General features: G+C 44.7%; 1 long non-coding RNA gene across 1 annotated transcript in view; it reads right to left on the bottom strand.

Moving 5' to 3' along the window:
* The window catches only part of LOC142292437 (uncharacterized), a 38,632-nt gene that overhangs the window by 10,720 nt on the left and 10,396 nt on the right, over window positions 1-17,516 (bottom strand). Inside the window, exons 2-3 of the long non-coding RNA XR_012750605.1 lie at window positions 16,158-16,229; window positions 4,645-4,694 (exon numbers count right to left, since the gene is read on the bottom strand). This is a non-coding gene — a long non-coding RNA (uncharacterized LOC142292437). The remainder of the gene's footprint in view (window positions 1-4,644; window positions 4,695-16,157; window positions 16,230-17,516) is intronic.

Below are 17,516 nucleotides of genomic sequence, written 5' to 3'. Positions count from 1 at the left end.
TGGGATGTCTTTGTAGAGGTCTCTGAAGTACTGGAGCCAGATGTTGCCATTTTGGATATGGGTGTCATTCTTTTTCTTGCTCTTTGTGTCCATGTGGCTCCATATTTCCCAGAAGGAGTTGTCTTGGAGGGCGTCTTGGAGTTGGCTAAGTTTGGTAGAGATGTAGCTCTGCTTCTTCCTCCTGAGGATGGTTTTGTACTGCTTTTGTATGGTGTCATAGGCTTCCCTCAGGTCTGGGTTGTTGGGGTCTCTGTGTTTATTGTTTGAGGCTGTTCTCAGGGTCTTTCGAACGGCTTTACACTCTTTGTCAAACCAACCATTGATCTGCTTTTCTTTTGGCCTCTTATAGTTGACTTGTTTGAGGTCGGACAATTTGGCCATGGTGTGGAATATTTTCTTGAGGTCTTTTGCAGCTTGATTCACTCCTTCTGGGTTTGACTTGTACTTGTAGCTGTAGAAGTTGTGGAGCATCTCCTGTAATTCCGGTCTGTTGGGAGCCTCTTTATATTTTATTTCTGACGTCTTGGACCATTTATAGGATGGAGGTCGGTTGTAGAGGCTGCTCTGCTGTGGCTTTTGTGTGGATGGTTTCTCTGTAGATTTTATGAACAGGAGAAGTTGGCTGTGGTCTGACAGGTGCGTTTGTGGGGTGACTATGAAGGCGGTAATATTTGCCGGGTCCATATCTGTAATGGCGTAGTCTACTACACTCCTTCCTACATGGGAGTTTAGTGTATATCTTCCCAGTGAGTCTCCCTTTGTACGTCCATTAAGAATATGAAGACCTAAACTTTTACATACGTTCAGGAGCTTTTTGCCACTTTTGTTGACTGTACTGTCATAGCTGTTTCTCTCTGAGTGTTCTGAGTCGTGACTGCCGTTCTCTGCCCCAAATATGTAGATGTTTCCATCTGTGGTCAGAAAGTCTTTTTCTCTCCCTGTTCTTGCATTGAGGTCTCCAAAGATGAGAACTTTGCCCAGGACCTGATAATGGGTGGCTTCTTCTTGTAAGATCTCAAAGCTGTCTGGATTGAAGTAGGGGGACTCTGGCGGTGGTATATAGGTGGTGCAGAGGTAGACATCGGACTGAGAGGTGAGGATGGAGCTGCTGATTCTGATCCATATGTGGCTGCCTCCTCTCTTCACTGGTTTGATGTACTGGTGGAGCTCTTCTTTATACCAGATCAATATTCCTCCTGAGCAGTGGCCCTGTTTGGTGTTTTTATTTTTAAGGGCAGGGACAGAGATTTCCCTGTATCCGATTGGCACCAGAGATTCGTTTTCAGCTCTGGTCCATGTTTCCAGGAGGATCTGAATGTCTATATTCTTTAGTCTTTGAATAAAGTCGGGGTCATTTGTTTTACATCCAAAGGCCGAGGTGCTCAGGCCTTGGATGTTCCAGCTGCTGATTGTGAATGAGGTCATTTTTTTTTTTTTCTATATACCTCATGTGTATATACCTTGTAATGAGTGCGGCTGTGTAAGACACTCTGGATTTACGACTGGTTTATAGGTGTGTTAGTTTCCTGCACAATGTGCTGAGCAGGGTTCTAATCTCTTCCATATCTCTGCCCTGCATGTCTCTGTGTGGGGCTGATGGTCCCCTCCTTGGTGGTCTCCTCCTCTGATGGCCCGATGTTGGGTGAAGGGCTTTGTTTCTGGCCCCCTGTGATGAAATTGGGGTTTCCTGTCTTTTTATTGTTGGGGGTCTTTCCATGGGATTTTGGTTGTTGTTGAGTCCAGGCATGGGGTCTCTGTTTAGTATAATGTCCTTCAGCTCTTTGGCCAGTAGGCTGACCCCTTGTTTGTTTAGGTGCTTGTCATCATAGAGGTGTTGGTGTTTTATGGAGGGGTGTTGTGCCAGGATCACGTCGGGCACAGCCTTGATTCTTGTGGTCAGGTCCGTGTTGATGCTCTGGGTAGTTTGGCTGGATACATCATTTCTTGGGAGCAGAGATGATAGAATTATTTTGCTGTCTGGGAATTTTAGTTTTGCCGTCTTTGCTAGTTGGGTCAGTTGTCCTGCGATCTGCTGGTGTTGGGCTGGCAGATTGTTTGTTCCTGTGTGTATAAAAATATGATTTGGGCTTGTGAACCGTGGGTTATTGATGACTGCTGTCACCTGCTCAATTGTTGCACAGTGGATTTTTTTGACCCTTTTTCCTGGAAATAGTCGCCAAGTTTTCAGGTATTTCCCATTTGAGTCCATTATTAGGATGGTATCAAAACGTTGTGAGGTCACGGGTGGGGTACGTGGGTGAAGCTGGGGGTCTGTGTTGGAGATTTTGCTGGTGGCTGGTTCTCTTCTCTTTTCTATATCTCTGGTTTGTGGTTCACTTATGTTATTTTCAGGAGCATTCATATTGTTGGAGTTATTTGGTATCTCAGTGTCCTGGCCAGTGGAGGCCATGGTGTCTGTACTGGTGTTAGTTACCATAGCTCCCTCCTGGCCAGTGGAGGCCATGGTGTCTGTACTGGTGTTAGTTACCATAGCTCCCTCCTGGCCAGTGGAGGCCATGTTGTCTTCACTCCTCTGTGTTTCTATGGCGTCCTCCTGTTTCAGGCATCCAGGAGTCTTCAGCTCTGTTATCTCCTGTCTCAGTCGGGCATTTTCTTGCTGCAGTTCACACATTTTGCTTCTTATTTCCTGCAGGGCCAACCTGTATTCACATCTCAGTTTGCTTATCTCATTCATTACTTGGTCATTTGCATTTCTGTCACCAAGGTTTCTTTGAAGTTCTTCTTTAAATTGTACAAAGTCTCTTTCTAGTTGAGATAAACAGTCTCTGAGGGTCTCGGGTGAGGGGTGTGAAGTGTTGGGGGCTGCAGTTCTGTCTCTGGAGGTCTCTGTAGAGGTGATGGTGGCTGCTGGGGTTTGTTGTTCTTTGCAATTTTGTGCCTGGAGTTTAATTTGAGAAAAGCTGTCTTCAAATTTATGTAAGTTTTCCTCAGCCCCTTGTACCATGATTATGCCGTAATTGTACACGTTTATAGTCAGTGAGTTGGTCTCGTCTTCTTTTTGGTTTCTAATTCTGATCTGCCGGCCCTTATTAATGCCGTTCTTGGATATATACTTATATTGATTGCACAGAGCGGTGTGCCAGGCTAAGGGTTGGTCTGTGAAAAATAATAAATTGGTTTTCCTTTTATCTTTCTCTTTAGAGGTAAAATCAGAAAAGAGGGTCTCTGGATCTTCTCTAATCTTTGCAGGTTTTATGGCTTTTTGCGCATGAATGCTTTTCTGCCCTTCAGAGTATGTGATTTCCAGAGTGTGTGACCCCCTGGTGTCCTGTGTCTCCAGCTCTGCTCTCTGCCCAGTTACTTGTTCTACATTTATATTTTCCATTTTTATAATAATCCTTATTTATCAGAGATGTAATTACAGCACTGTCTGTAGGTTGTGGTATGGATGGAGGATGGTCCTACCTTTGGATGTGCAGATCTCTGGGTGTCAGTTTGGAGTCCTCCTGTTGTATGTGATCTGTCCTTCAACAGGTTTTTTCTTATGTCCTTTAAATCCTCTGGATGAAGGTGAGAATAAAGGATGACCGCACTCTGTCCGCTGTGAAGGATTTTCTTTTATTCAAACACGTGCATAGTGGAAAGCCGGAGGCACACTGTGAGCTGGCTCCTCAGGACTGGACGACGGCCGTTTCGCCCACAAATTGGGCTTCCACGGGTCCTCATGTGGACCCGTGGAAGCCCAATTTGTGGGCGAAACGGCCGTCGTCCAGTCCTGAGGAGCCAGCTCACAGTGTGCCTCCGGCTTTCCACTATGCACGTGTTTGAATAAAAGAAAATCCTTCACAGCGGACAGAGTGCGGTCATCCTTTATTCTCACCTTCATCCATGGATTTTGTTCTATGACGAGCACCCCGCTCCTGGATTGTTGGACTTTCCAGGCTCTCCACCCGGACTTGGGCACAGGCGATACCGCAGACGTTACTGCAGGTAATGTGCAGTGGTGCAGGACTCAATTATCTCCCTTTGCTATCCTTTAAATCCTCTATTTCCTCTTTTTTTCATAAAAATCTTTAGTCCAGCTCAGTCCAGCTCGTTTTCCTGTTCCACAGAGTCCAATTTTTCCAGGTTTTGTCTTACTGTTTGCTCATTACAAGGTATAAATGATGAAAAACTCAGGAGCTCATCTTCAATGCTGCTTACTCCTAGGAATGGTGGGCGGGGTCTATCTATCTATCTATACCCCTAAATATCTATCTATTATCTAGCTATCTATTATCTATCTATACCCCTAAATATCTATTATCTATCTATATCCCTCTATCTATTATCTATATCTATCCCTCTATACTCTATCTATTCCCCTAAATATCTATATCTATCTATCATATATCTATCTCTGTATTATCTTTTTTTTTTTTTCAATGTGCTTTATTGCTGTAAAGGCATTAAAAAACGCAGGGACCAACATGAAAGAAAACGCACCAAAAACGCACCAAAAACGCACCTGCGTTATTGGTGCGTTTTTTAACGCAGGTGCGCTAATCCTTCACTCTCAAGAAATTTCTTAAGAAATTTCTTAAGAAAAATCATTTTTCTAGTGTGAACATAGCCTAAAGCAGATTCCAGAATGACGGTAAGACCTGGGGATGTACATGTACAGAAAGAATCTTGTATACTCACAGTTTTAGTGCTTGCTGAAGCAGCACATCCAGGACAAAAATCGCTGGAGCCTAAAAAAATAGAAACAAGGTAACACGAGTGTTAAGCAAACATCCTCCATTTCCAGAGATACTGTGATATTGAGTATATGCCCCTACTATACAAATATGTACAGAAGGCACATGAAATATGGGGGGGGTATCTGCTGAACTCTTAGTACAGTAGATAAGTAGAACAGTTTATAGTCTGTCCTAAGGTCACTGTCCATATGAATGGAAGTGCCTGGTACTGCAGCTCAGACCATTCAAAAGAACAAAACTACTAACCCCTTACCAATATCCTCCATTCATGTACAGCACAAGTCGGTAGTGGGTGTATGGAGCAGGCTCAGCTCACCGGTATAGGTGTGCATCATTATATGTGCCCATCGGTAACATGATTGCAGCGCACAGATGAAGGCCTCCTTGCCGGTCATTAGTGGACAGGCTTCAAAGAAGAGAATGATTTTTACTATATGTAGCTACATTGTAGTAATGCTGTAAAGGAGTGTGTGTAGGAATACAATAATGATATCTGAATGCTAAGGTAGGCAGAGGTCTGCGTCAGCAACCCGTGCACACAGGCAGCGACGGGGCCCTGGACAGTCAGGGGGGCCCACTCACCGTCGTCAGTTCTGTGGCCCCTGGGCCAAGTTCTCAGGGCAGCAGTACATGGGTCGGCCCTTTAATCTACACTGGCACGCAGCGCTCACTGCTAAACGCTGTGTGAACCTGCACTGAAGTTCATCTGTAGGCGAAGCTAATAAGCGGTATGCTCCCATCCCACAGATAAAGAGGAGCTACAGCACCAGCCAGCGTCTCCCAGCACAGCGTGTTCCCTCCCATGCTGTATGGGCCCCACTCCAGCTGAGCTGTATGTTATATCCACCCCCTGATCTGTATGTGCAGACCCCGAGAGCTGTGTGCCACCCACCCCAGTAATGTTATGCCCCCCCCCCCAGTAACATGTATGCCCACAGCCCCTCCTTTGATGTATATACAGCAGTGTCAGTGTGCACGATGTGCGGCCAAGTCTTTTAAAATAACAGCCATCATGCAGCGGCCTGCACAGCTACATGACTGGAAGGAGCTAGACGGAGACCAGTGGAGGGGGTGAGTGAGGCTGCTACCGCCTTCCCCATATTAAAAATGTCTCTAATATGTCTGAATGTGTGATGTGTGTATCTATGTATGTCAGTGTAAATGATTGTGTATAGATTTGTCTATTTATATGTATTTTTGTGAATTTGTCTTTAAATATGTATATGTACATATGTCTGCATGTGTACGTATCTGTATGTACGCGTCCTTGTCTTCAAGCTAAGGCCCCGACCTTGTCTTCAATCTAAGCTGTCTCCGGCAGCTTGCAGGGGCCCCCCGCCGGGTGTATTACAATCACCTGCGGCCATGGCTCGCAAGGCTATTCCCCGCATCCGCATGTGATGATATTTTATGCAGCAGTGAGATTATGATAGCACCAGTAGCTACCGTGGGGGCAGAGGGGGCGGTCCTGATCTGGGGGGGCACCTGGAGCTTATGAGCAGCGAGCGCAGCAGGGGCAGAGCAGAAGCTCCATCCAAGAGGAAGACAATGCATCTACTGGTTTAGCAGCCAGGACCTGCGATGATGTCATGCCCATGTGACCGTGTGGGAGGATCTGCCTGGTAATGAGGGATGAGGGGGGCATGGGGAGGGTGCCGGGTGAGTGGCATATGAGGGGTTCAGAGTGTGACAGAGAGGTGTTAAGGGATACAGGGTGTGTGGATTATGGGGTTTCATTGTTTTAGAGGGGTAATTTGGGGTTCAGCCAGGCTGTGTGAGATGTGTGTGATTTGGGCGGTGCACGGTGTGTGCAACAGTCCCTGCAGTGTGATGTGAGTGAAGTCCACACAATAACCATATATCAGTAGGGATTAGGGAAAGAGGGATAGTAGCAGTCAGAGTATGGGATGGGATTAGGAAAGCTGGGTGCTGAGCTGAGAGAAAGAGGCACTTTTCCTCATAACCCAGCTTTCCCATTCTCTGATATCATTGGAAAGCTGGGTGATGAGGACAAGATGGCTATCAGAACATAGAAATGCAGAGAGCTGAGGAAAAGAACTGAGTCTCCAGAGTATTTTCCTGTACCAAGTATCAAGTGTCATTATCCTGTACCCCCAGTGTCATTATCCTGTACCCCCAGTGTCATTATCCTGTACCGCCAGTGTCATTGTCATTATCCTGTACCCCCAGTGTCATTGTCATTATCCTGTTATCCTGTACCCCCAGTATCGGTGTCATTATCCTGTACCGTCAGTGTCATTATCCTGTACTCCAGTGTCATTATCCTGTACCCCCAGTGTCATTATCCTGTACCCCCAGTGTTAGTGTCATTATCCTGTACCCTCAGTGTCAGTATCCTGTTCCCCAAGTACCAGTGTTATTATCCTGTACCCCCAGTATCAGTGTCATCCTGTACCCCGAGTCTCAGTGTCATTATCCTGTACCCCGAGTGTCAGTTTCATTATCCTGTATTCCGAGTGTCAGTGTCATTATCCTGTATTCCGAGTGTCAGTGTCATTATCCTGTATTCCGAGTGTCAGTGTCATTATCCTGTACCCCGAGTGCCAGTGTCATTATCCTGTACCTCCAGTGTCAGTATCTTGTACCCCCAGTGCCAGTGTCATTATCCTGTAACCCCAGTGTCAATGTCCTTATCCTGTACCCCAGTGTCAGTGTCCTTACCTGTACCCCGAGTGTCAGTGTCATTATCCTGTACCCCAGTCTCATTATCCTGTACCCTCAGTGTCAGTATCCTGTATCCCAAGTGACAGTGTTATTATCATTGTCATTATCCTGCACCCCGTGTGTCAGTATAAAAAACCTGTATCCCCAGTGTCAGTTTCAGTATCCTGTACCCCAAGTGCCAATGTTATTATCCTGTACCCTCAGTGTCATTATCCTGTACACCCAGTGTCATTATCTTATACCCCTAGTGTCAGTGTCATTATCCTGTATCCCCAGTGTCAGTGTTATTATCCTGTATCCCCAGTGTCAGTATCCTGTACCCCGAGTGTCAGTGTCAGTATCCTGTACCCTGAGTGTCAGTGTCATTATCCTATTCCCCCAGTGTCAGTGTCATTATTCTGTACTCCCATTGCCAGTGTCAGTATCCTGTACCCCCAGTGCCAATATCCTGTACCCCCAGTGTCAGTGTCATTATCCTGTACCCCCAGTGTCAGTGTCATTATCCTGTACCCCCAGTGTCAGTGTCATTATCCTATTCCCCCAGTGTCAGTGTCATTATTCTGTACTCCCATTGCCAGTGTCAGTATCCTGTACCCCCAGTGCCAATATCCTGTACCCCCAGTGTCAGTGTCATTATCCTGTACCCCCAGTGTCAGTGTCATTATCCTGTACCCCCAGTGTCAGTGTCATTATCCTGTACCCCCAGTGCCAGTATCCTGTACCCCCAGTGTAAGTGTCGGTGTCGTTATCATGCACCCTCAGTGTCAGAGTTACTATCTTAGGCTATATATAATTACTCTTCAGGGGGGCCTCTATATGTGATGATAGTTCAGGACAGGCCTCTATATGCAATGATAGTGGAGGAGGGGCCTCAATAGTAATATATGGGGGAAAAAAACACCCTGATCTGCCTATAGAGCAGTATTGTCAGAATATACAGGACTAGTAAAGGGTTTATCCAACATGTAACACTAATTTGGAAACCATAGTGATGCTTGTAAAGGGCCTCTGTCCCCACAGAATGACTGGCCACATCCAGTACAGACACTCCGATCATTACCTGATAATTATGTAAATTTGTGAAGGTGGACAGAAGAGAATTCACCAGTCTCCACGTGGAAGAGTGTATGGAGGGTAATGCTGCACACCACCACATATTGACTCTTATAGGGGATCTGCCAAGTCAGTTGGGACAGACCCTATATGGTGGATAGATGGCGGCATAGGGGGATTAATTGTAGTAATCTTTTCCATTTGAAGAGGCTGGATAACATTTTGCTTCTTTTTGAATATTGTTTGGCTGATGGACTCGGTGGTTACTGACTAGGAATGTCCGTGTGTTAGAAAAACTGCGACTGATTGTAAATAACAGATTCCATTATTAACTACAATAAGGCTATGTGCGCACACTGCGAAATTGTTTCTCCAGCGAACAACGCACCTACCTGAGGAAAAACCGCATAAAATGCATGTGGTTTTACCGTGGTTTGGTGCAGATTTACTGCGTTTTTGTCTATGGTCTTGTCCCTGCGATTTCCCATGGGAAAAACGCAGAAAAGCAGTGACATGCTGCTTATTTTTGCTGCAGAAATTATGCAGCAAAACCTGTAAGGAAAAAAAATGCAGTGTGTGTACAGCATTTTGTTTTTCTCATAGAGTTTGCTGGGGAAGGACTGCAGAAAAGTTATGAACAAAAACTGCACCAATCCTGCACCAAAAACTGCGGCAAAAAACGCAGTGTGCGCACAGGGCCTTAACATGAGGCTGAACAAGAAATCCTCTGACATAGTGCTGTGCCCAATACAGGTCTCTTCTGCGCACTGTATAGTTTTCAAAAAGGCTCAAGTTCTAGTGAGAGAAGCCGAAAATGAACAAGTAATAAAGACATTTATGGTAGCTATAGTGTGAGCCCCTAGAGTCAATTTCCCTGGTAGGCCCCTGGAACTCCAGTCCGACCCTGCCTGCAGCGTCTCTCTGCGCTGTGCCTCTGACAGCTCAGTACAGTGGAGTGTGATGACGTCATTACTGTGCGCGCTTGTGTGCTGAGCTGTCAGCGCGGCAGAACCGTGGACACACTGAGGATCCTGGAGCAGTGGGGGAACGAGGAGAAGTGAGTATGTATTAATCACAGTGGCCAGATGACTATGGGGCTGCATAATGCTGCTACTTGGGGCTGCATAATGCTATGTGGAGGAATATGGAGGCTTCATAACCCTATTTGTAGGAATATGAGGCTGCATTATATTATGTGAAGGAATATTTGGTGCATTTTTCTACACTACAGTTCAACAGTTTAGGGTCATTTAGATAATTCCTTATTTTTGAAAAAAAAAATAGCACATTTTTTTTTCAATGAAGCTAAAATTAAATTAAACAGAAATACACTCTATACATTGTTAATGTGGTAAATGACTATTCTAGTTGCAAACGTCTGGTTTTTAATGCAATATGTACATAGGTGTATAGAGTCCCATTTCCAACAACCACCACTCCAGTGTTTCTAATGATACATTGTGTTTGCTAACTGTGGTAGAAGGCTAATGGATGTTTAGAAATCCCTTGGAAAACCTTGTGCAAGTATGTTAGCACATCTGAAAACAGTTTGGCTGATTAGAGAAGCTAGAAAACTGACCTTCCTTTGAGCTAATTGAGAATCTGGAGCATTACATTTGTTGGTTCTATTAAACTCTCAAAATGGCCAGAAAAAAAGAACTTTCATGTGAAACTCAGTCTATTCTTGTTCTTAGAATAAAGGATATTCCATGTGAGAAATTGCCATGAAACTGAAGATTTCCTACAACAGTGTGTACTACTCCTTTCAGAGGAGAGCACACACAGACTGTAACTAGAGTAGAAAGAGAAGTGGGAGACCCAGCTGCACAACTGAGCAACAAGACAAGTACATTAGAGTCTCTAGTTTGAGAAATCGACACCTCACAGATTCTCAACTGGCAGCTTCATTAAAGAGTACCCGCAAAACGCCTGTATCAAAGTCTACAGTGAAGGGGCGACTCTGGGATGCTGGCCTTCAGGGCAGAGTGGCAAAGAAAAAGCCATATCTGAGACTGGCTAATAAAGGAAAAAGGTTTAATATGGGCAAAAGAACACAGACATTGGACAGAGGAAGATTGGAAAAAAGTGTTATGGACAGACAAATCGAAGTCTGAGGTGTTTGGATCACAGAGAAGAACATTTGTGAGACGCAGAATAACTGAAAAGATGCTGGAAGAGTGCCTGACGTCATCTGTCAAGCATGGTGGAGGTAATATGATTACTTTATGAAATTAACATCTAGAATGCCAAAGATCTGCAAAGCTGTAATTGCTGCAAAGGGAGCATTTTTTGATGAAATCAAGGTTTGAAGGAGAAAATTATTATTTCAAGTAAAAATCATTATTTCTAACCTAGTCAATGTCTGGACTATATTTTCTATTCGTTATGCAACTCATTTGATAAATAAAAGTATGATTTTTTCATGAAAAGATGAAATTGTCTGGGTAACCCCAAACTTTTTAACGGTAGTGTATATGGAGGACTATGGGGGCTGCATAACATTGTATGGAGGAATATGCGGGGGGCATTATATGGTGTAATATGAGGCTGCATTAAATTATGTGGAGCAATATGGGTGCATTATGTTATATAGAGGAATGTGGGGGCTGCATACTTCTATACCCCCACAGAGCTGTATATCCCCTCCACCCCAGTGCAGTATACCCCCAGAACTGTATGTCCCCCTCCACCCCAGTGCTGTATACACCTCAGAGCTGTATGCCCTTCCATTGCTGTAATGCTTGCTCAGTAATGTGTATGCCCACTGTAATGTGTATATCCCCAGCCTCTCCTATGATGTATATGTGGCGCCCCTGCGGCTTCAGGCACCACAGGGTACTGCACCCCCATTAGGGTGTGGTACTTATTCCTGGTCTAGGGAAGGTCGATGCTGGTATTCACTTACACAAACATACAGTTAGTGGGTTGCCCTCCCCAATGGGGATTGGGCCTGGGTCGGCTCACAGTAGGGGGTCACTACAGTGGTGGGTTTACAGTACGCCACAGCACCAGGGCCTCCCCGATCCACTGGAACTTGGGACTCCGGGTCAGGGAGAAGCAACCACCAGGGGGAGTCAGGAGCACACAGTGGGAAGAGCAGGTTGACCTAGTGAGAGTAGTGAACCAGCCGGTGGTAGCGGCTGGGGGCAACGGCTCAGGACACACAACACAACTACAACAAAAGGAGAATAGCTTCCGACACAGAGCAGAGCGGACATGCAATGAGCAGCTCTGTGGGCCAAGGCGTTCAACATGGTCGCTGGGGAGAAGGAGGCGGCTGCTTCCACAGGACCGGCGCTGTCGGGATACAGATTCCTAGGGTAGATATACTTCACATTATCTACCAACTCTGCAAGGGTCGCGGGGAATGGCTAGCACAGTCACCGGACCCATCCTAATGAGTCTGCAGCCAAATAGCATATAGGGTCCGGGGTTGAGGACCGGCCCCATAACGGAACCGTGCTATCAGCATACAGAACGGGACACTATACTGACACGGGGACCTTCAAGTGCTTCATGCCACGGGGGTCCGATACTTAGCGCATCAAAGGAGGAAAGGGCTCACAGGCTGACACACACACACTGGACTTGACCTTTCACGGATCCGGGATTGGCTGGAGCTCATCGTGCCGGAGACCGGTACAATGGGGCAGCGCCTAAATGACTTGTGAGTAAAAAGACCTGGAACTGCAGTTCCTGTCTCTGCCTCTCCTTTACCGTCACCGTCGCCCAGTGCTGCAGCGCCAACAGGGACTACCACCACCCCCACCATCCTCCCCGAGGTAATCCTGCTCCGCCTGTGGGGAGCGACACCATCCCGGCTGCACCCGACATGTGCCCCAGTGAGAGACCCTGTAGCGGCGGCCCCCATCCCTGGCCACGTACCACAGGTGGCCTCATGATCCTAATAGACTTTCCTAACCTTCAACTACTACCTCCATCCTCCCTACCACCCTCCAATCCTCCTTCCTGTATGCCTCGGGGTAAAGGAACTGGGGCCACCCCGTGACAATGCAGAGGATCTGCACCCCCGGCCCAGCAACGAGTAGGTTAAAACACCTGCCCCGTGGGGCTCTACTTATATACAACATTGTCAATGGTCGGCCATGTCTGTTAGTGACTGCCACCAATCAGCGCAGCACAGCCACATGCCTGGGAGGAGCTGGACAGGAGACAAGTGGGGGAGGTGAGAGGCTGCTGCTGGATTCCCCATATTAAAAATACTTCTATTGTGTCTGTATGTGTGTATGTTTGATGTGTATCTATGTATGTCAGTGTATATGACTGTGTATATATTTATGTCTGTTTGTGTTTTTCTGAATTTCTCCTTAAATATGTATATGTACGTATGCCTGTATGTGTATGTATCTGTGTATGTGCGTGTCTGCTTGTGCATGGGGCCCACTAAACTCTTTCACCCGAGGACCACAAAAACCTGGAGCCAGCCCTGATGGAGATCATGAGCCCCATGGCAGTGTGCTGAAGGGTCCCTGGTAATAGTAAAGTGACAGTGCATTTAGATGGAGATCATGAGCCCCATGGTAGTGTGCTGAAGGGTCCCTGGTAATAGTAAAGTGAAGATTGCAAGCCAGATAATAGTGTAGTAAAGGCATACCTCCCAACCATCCCGGATTCTGCGGGACTGTCCTGATTTGAGGGCTCTCTCTTGCAATCCTGAGGCTCACAGCTGTTGTCCCGGCTCCTCCCCTCAGTGCAGTGAATAAATTAAATTAAATTCTCATCTGCTCTGGTTTACCAGGACTCAAACTCGTGAACTCATTGTCTATAGGCAGCAGCTCTACCTACTGAGCTACTGCCTATAATGAAAAACATAGGAAGATTTGGTAATCGTGACCTCTATTGCAGTAGAGAAACAGAAGCAGATTATTCGGCTAGACGGATGGACGGAAAGATAGATGAACAGATAGATACAGTCATATGAAAAAGTTTGGGCACCCCTATTAATGTTAACCTTTTTTCTTTATAACAATTTGGGTTTTTTCAACAGCTATTTCAGTTTCATATACTTAATAACTGATGGACTGAGTAATATTTCTGGATTGAAATGAGGTTTATTGTACTAACAGAAAATGTGCAATCCGCATTTAAACAAAATTTGACCGGTGCAAAAGTATGGGCACCCTTATCAATTTCTTTATTTGAACACTCCTAATTACTTTTTACTGACTTACTAAAGCACTAAATTGGTTTTGTAACCTCATTGAGCTTTGAACTTCATAGGCAGGTGTACCCAATCATGAGAAAAGGTATTTAAGGTGGCCACTTGCAAGTTGTTCTATTTGAATCTCCTATGAAGAGTGGCATCATGGGCTCCTCAAAATAACTCTCAAATGATCTGAAAACAAATATTATTCAACATAGTTGTTCAGGGGAAGGATACAAAAAGTTGTTTCAGAGATTTAAACTGTCAGTTTCCACTGTGAAGAACAAAGTAAGGAAATGGAAGAACGCAGGTACAGTTCTTGTTAAGCCCAGAAGTGGCAGGCCAAGAAAAATATCAGAAAGGCAGAAAAGAAGAATGGTGAGAACAGTCAAGGACAATCCACAGACCACCTCCAAATACCTGCAGCTACATCTTGCTGCAGATGGTGTCACTGTGCATCGGTCAACAATACAGCGCACTTTGCACAAGGAGAAGCTGTATGGGAGAGTGATGCGAAAGAAGCCGTTTCTGCAAGCACGCCACAAACAGAGTCGCCTGAGGTATGCAAAAGCACATTTGGACAAGCCAGTTACATTTTGGAAGAAGGTCCTGTGGACTGATGAAACAAGGATTGAGTTGTTTGGTCATACAAAGAGGCGTTATGCATGGAGGCAAAAAAACACCGCATTCCAAGAAAAGCACTTGCTACCCACAGTAAAATTTGGTGGAGGTTCCATCATGCTTTGGGGCTGTGTGGCCAATGCCAGCATCGGGAATCTTGTTAAAGTTGAGGGTCACATGGATTCAACGCAGTAACAGCAGATTCTTGACAATAATGTGCAAGAATCAGTGACGAAGTTGAAGTTACGCAGGGGATGGATATTTCAGCAAGACAATGATCCAAAACACCGCTCCAAATCTACTCAGGCATTCATGCAGAGGAACAATTACAATGTTCTGGAATGGCCATCCCAGTCCCCAGACCTGAAAATCATTGAAAATCTGTGGGATGATTTGAAGCGTGCACTGCTGACCATGCTCGGCGACCATCAAACTTAACTGAACTGGAATTGTTTTGTAAACAGGAATGGTCAAATATACCTTCATCCAGGATCCAGGAACTCATTAAAAGCTACAGGAAGCGACTAGAGGCTGTTATTTTTGCAAAAGGAGGATCTACAAAATATTAATGTCACTTTTATGTTGAGGTGCCCATACTTTTGCACCGGTCAAATTTTGTTTAAATGCGGATTGCACATTTTCTGTTAGTACAATAAACCTCATTTCAATCCAGAAATATTACTCAGTCCATCAGTTATTAGATATATGAAACTGAAATATCTGTTGCAAAAACCCAATTTGTTCTAAAGAAAAAAAGGTTAACATTAATAGGGGTGCACAAACGTTTTCATATGACTGTAGATAGATAGATAGATCGATAGATAGAGAGATACTGCATCTCTTTGTAGGTGAAGGAGAGTCAGATTCATTTGTTCCCATAGTACAACTATAAAGAAAAAAAAATACAAATACATATAAAAAACTTTTCTTTATCATCACCACCTTGGATTCAAACCAGTAACTTTCAAACACGTGTCCAGCAGCCCTTAGCTGCTGAGCCACAAGGAACAATAATGTAAGAGGGAGGATTTTATATAGATGAGCCTACAATACAGTCTCTTATACAGCCTCTCACATAGGACACAGAGCTCCATTGCCCAGAGCAGCGTCTCTACCTCCTGTGTTCTAAAGGGGGAGGAAAAGAGTTTTTCTTTTCTTCTAATAAAATTACTAAAATAATAATACAAAAAAAATAAATAGAATAGTCATTTTATTACACTTTTTTTTATAAAATAATAATCATCACAAATCAGCAAATAACACGGACATATTTGGTATCCCTGTAATCGTAATGACCCGAACAAGACAGCGATCAGATTATTTATGAGGATCAGAAAATAGCGTAAAAAAAAGGCACAATTTATTATTTTTCTTTATTAAAACCCAGGAAAAAAATATAATAAAAATGTATTTTTGAGGCCGTGTTCACACGTTGCGTAAATGCTGCGTTTTTTCTGCAGGTGTCCGCACGACAAGGGGCGTAATAACATTCTTCTCTGATTATTGCGTGTGTGCGGTATTTTTTTATGCATTGTCCTCCTTATTTGATACATGTTTGTTGCAGATGTGAATCCTGAAGCTTATAAAAAAAAAAACCCCACCAAAACCGCACAGTTCAGCAGCGTCTTTAGACGTAAAAGGGGCGGAGATTTCATTACGTCTCATCCACTTTGCTTGGACAATTATAATAATAATAATAATTATTAATTATTATTATTATTATTATTATTATTAAATAATGGAGAAAAGGCATAAAAAAGCAACAAAAATGATTTATTTAGTTTAGAGCAGACAGCTGCAGAAACTAAAAGAATCAGAATTTATGCAACGTGTGAACATGGCCTTATAGGCACAAATAAGCAACATGTCATATAGTGACACACAGTAATAAGGAATCATCTAGACAGTTTGCTCAGTAAATCTTCTCTTACCTGGTCATGCGAGTGTTCTGCTCCTGTTCAATTTCGGTAGTCTCCTCCAGTTCAATTTCGTTGGTCTCCTCTCTGTAGTACATAAAACATATATTATCTCATGGAAATGTACAAGTAACGAAGGAGATTAGGATTTGTAAAAGGGGGATTTTCAAGAGGACGACAGACATAGTATATTCCCTATTTTCTGAATCCAACCCAAATACTTTCGTGACAAGCTTTGTACATTTCCTACATCACAGATAAAGGGATTTTCCAAGATTTCACTACTGATGACCAATCGTTAGGATCTCCCACCAATATTAGGGCAGCAGATGTCCGAATCCTCATGTAAACACCACTGATTACCGAACACTGACTTAGTAGCGTCCATGCAGGGTCCACAATTTAGAAGAACACTGTAATGCCTCATTCAGATGTTGAAATGGTTTTTACATTGCAGGCCCTTTAAAGGGAAGCTGCTGTGATTGTAATTTTTGTAATAATACTGATTATGGAATCAATTATTTTTAATACAAAATTAAATTAATTGTTTAGTTTTTATTTAATTCTATTTTTACTCAAACACTGGGTGATGCCATCTTGGATGTACAGTGTGTGACGACAGTTACACTTCTCATATACGGCAGCTCCTGTGCATAGAGATAATAGGGTCGGACACCGACTATCTCCTGCACTGTAGCTGCTTCCTACTGTAATCTGAGCACGCCCCCCGGGCTGTCCTATCACAGCAGAGGGAGGAGATCGGCGCCATCTCTGTGGAGCCCACAGCATATACGGTGCACTCACTTCCCCCTGAGCACAGTGTCGGCGAGCGGTAATCACAGCCTGACCCTGGTATTGTACTGTACATGGCAGGCTGCGATCATCATCACCGCTCCCATGTATCGCATGTACTCACCTCCGACCTCCACTCCTGGCAACTCCTCCTGTCACCGCTCTGTGCTCTAAGTGCTGACAGGAGGCGCTGCCAAGACACCAGGCTGACATGAAGAATTGCCGGGAGTGGAGGTCCGAGGGGAATACATGCAGCATGGAGCGGTGATCGCAGCCTGCTATCTACAGCACAATACCAGGTCAGGCTGTGATCACGCTCGCCACCGTCTATACTCACTTTGAACATCTACTCTTGACAGTTCTTCCTGTCAGCACTCTGTGCTCAGCGCGAGCAGGAGTTGACAGGAGGAACTGCAGGGATAGGAGGTAGCACAGTAATATGGTGGCACAGTATATGGGGGCACGGTAATATAGTGGCACAATAATATGGAGGCAGAGTATAAAGTGGGGCACATTATACTGTGTAGCACTATGACAGCTGTCCTTGGTGACACTTTCCATAGTTCAGGATCACTTGCAGTC

Source organism: Anomaloglossus baeobatrachus, chromosome 1 (genome assembly GCF_048569485.1).
Source record: "Anomaloglossus baeobatrachus isolate aAnoBae1 chromosome 1, aAnoBae1.hap1, whole genome shotgun sequence".
Taxonomy (NCBI): domain Eukaryota; kingdom Metazoa; phylum Chordata; class Amphibia; order Anura; family Aromobatidae; genus Anomaloglossus; species Anomaloglossus baeobatrachus.
The sequence above is the reverse complement of the archived record's forward strand: the minus strand, read 5'-3'. Positions and strand labels throughout refer to the sequence as shown.